Raw genomic sequence first — 2453 nt, 5'->3', positions numbered from 1 at the left:
CCGCCGAGATTGGAAGAGTTAATGATTTTAATGCTTGACGTAGCTTTTTGGTAAACGCCCTTTAAATGGTTATGGGCACATTATCATATTTTTTTATATACACGTAGTTTTGGTGGAGACCCATTAATATGGGTATGGGCGTATAGTTTTATATATTTTTATATTTGCATGTACGTAGTTTAGGTGTGGGCCTTTAATATTAGTATGGGCCATGTTTTTTTATATATGTTTTTATATATTGTTAAGTATGTGAGGGCTGTAGTTTTTTTTGATATATGGGTATTGTGCCTGCGCACAATTTTTTTTATGTAATGGTGTTATGTGGTGGCTGCGCACAGTAGTGCGATTTTTGTAAACGCACAACAGTGCGAAAGGAATTTGAAAACAGGGATGTATTGTATTGCTTGCTCATCGCAAAAGCAAGAGATAGCATGAGATTGTTGTTGTAATACCCACAGCAGTGGAAGACCAGAAATGAGGAGACAGAGTTTCTCTAGTGAATCCCTCTCTATGCAGAGGATGAAATGTGTATCTGAGCCTGAGTTTTGTTTTTTAAGCAATAGGAATGTTTTTATGGCTGTGTAATGGACTGTTTTGAGTCATTTTGTTTTTAATAGCTTCGCTGTGCAAAGGTCCTGGAAGAAATGAAACAGAGCATTGGCTCTGTGGTGTTAATGTTTGTTTGGTTTTGGTATTTTCCCATCGAGAAATACCCAACATTATTTAATCCTATAAAAATTTATATTACATGTCGAAACTAAGTTCAAAATAAGTTCTCACAATTTCCAAGTTCAAACCATCGTGACAAGAGGTTTCCATCCAGTTGACAACCTACTTTAACGCCTTCCTCCTATTTGATGAAGCATGGAATCAATCTCATCCTCATATTCCATTTCAATTTCTTCAGAAGTTTTCTCCCCTCGTAAACGCCTCCCATCAAACAGAAAAACTATGGAGTTAAAATCAACGGATTGCCTATCACAGTAAACATTCATTAACTTCCTCAGTTGAGTACTACATTTGATTTTGTAGAATACTTCATTTCCATCCTGGCCCTTGACCTTGAGAATAATGCATGCACCCTGGTCTGTGAGCTTCTTATCTTCCTCCATGCTCACCGCACCAGCACCCTGGTTTTCACCATTTTCTACGCCAGACATGGTTGGTTCTTCTTCTACAACAATTTAAAAAAAAAAATTGAGAAAATCACTCAGAGTTCCTTAAACCGGTAGTCGAGATTCAGGTTCGTATCTCCATTTACCTATGATATATAATGCCACCAATTATAACAGATACCACAGTAACAGATTCCCTTGGCGTGCAATTATAACGGATTCCCCTGGGCGATAATGCAATGGCTCTGTAGGTGGCACTGACTATGTAACCATTCTAAATACGTTGAATTTTCCAGTATTAACTTGAAATGATTAACGTGCTGGGTGCATAATGCATTCATAACATGCATGTCTATTGCGTTTACGGTTTCCTCTAGAACTGTAAGTAGAAATAACCTTTTGAGATAAAATCTGGTCTTAGCGAATTGGAATTATCTTCATGACGCTGTCGTCTGAGTCTTCATTTGTAGCATTCTATAGAGACCGTTTCAGAATTGATGAATCATGCATCATGGATTGTAGTGCAGTGGAAACGTTCTCAGTGTTCTAGAGGTCGGTCAACGTTCTTTGTAGCGTTTTTCAGCGATGCCAGGTGTGTAATCAATGCAACTCAGAAGTAACAGTCTATGATACTGTAATGCAGCTCAGAAATATAATGATGCCTGCTTCAGAATAAGAACGCTCCATGTGTAAATGATAATAATGATTTGAATTCTCCAGAATAATAATGCAACCACAAACTTCGACCTCTTGGCTTCCTGCTGCGCCACCTGCTTCTGCTCCACTGCTCTCGAGAACTTGGGACCATAGGACAGATGGGTGATGGCTACGTCGTCCAACAAAATATTAAAATCTTTAGTGCGATGTAGTAGAGCCTCCCTGACTAGAGAAGAAACCGTTGGCCTCTTTGTCAAGAGATGGTCAACGTTGAATTGCGCCATGACGACCTTCAAGACCTCATTCCCAATGGAGGGCAACACTCTCTCATCTTAATCCATGCTTCTTATAACAACGTGTTTAAGTTCAGGGTTAAATTTTCTTAAGAAATGCTCGAAGATGGGGTTGTAAATCATTTGTTGTTGTAGCCATCTCAATCACATACCTTAATTTACTGTCATTTAGCTCAAAACTAGTGTAATTTCCTTCACCTTGGATGCGTTTCCAACAAGTTCACTTCGAAGCTTCACAATTTTCTTCTCAACATCATAGGTCCATTTCTGAACCTCTGCGAGTCCAGTGCTTTGAGCAATAATGAATTCTATGGATCCATCCATTTTGGGCCTCCAATAGCCACCCTCTATATGCATTGGTTCTCCAGAAGCCAATTTCCATGTCTTA

General features: G+C 38.9%; 1 pseudogene; it reads right to left on the bottom strand.

The window, feature by feature from the left end:
- Nucleotides 1–836: 836 nt before the first annotated feature.
- On the bottom strand, nucleotides 837–1160 carry LOC149185679 (small ubiquitin-related modifier 1 pseudogene; annotated as a pseudogene).
- Nucleotides 1161–2453: the final 1293 nt, after the last annotated feature.

The sequence above is a fragment of the Pinus tabuliformis genome, chromosome 3_1 (assembly GCF_031772625.1).
Source record: "Pinus tabuliformis cultivar Carrire ecotype Pingquan chromosome 3_1, CPIR1, whole genome shotgun sequence".
NCBI lineage: Eukaryota > Viridiplantae > Streptophyta > Pinopsida > Pinales > Pinaceae > Pinus > Pinus tabuliformis.
The sequence above is the reverse complement of the archived record's forward strand: the minus strand, read 5'-3'. Positions and strand labels throughout refer to the sequence as shown.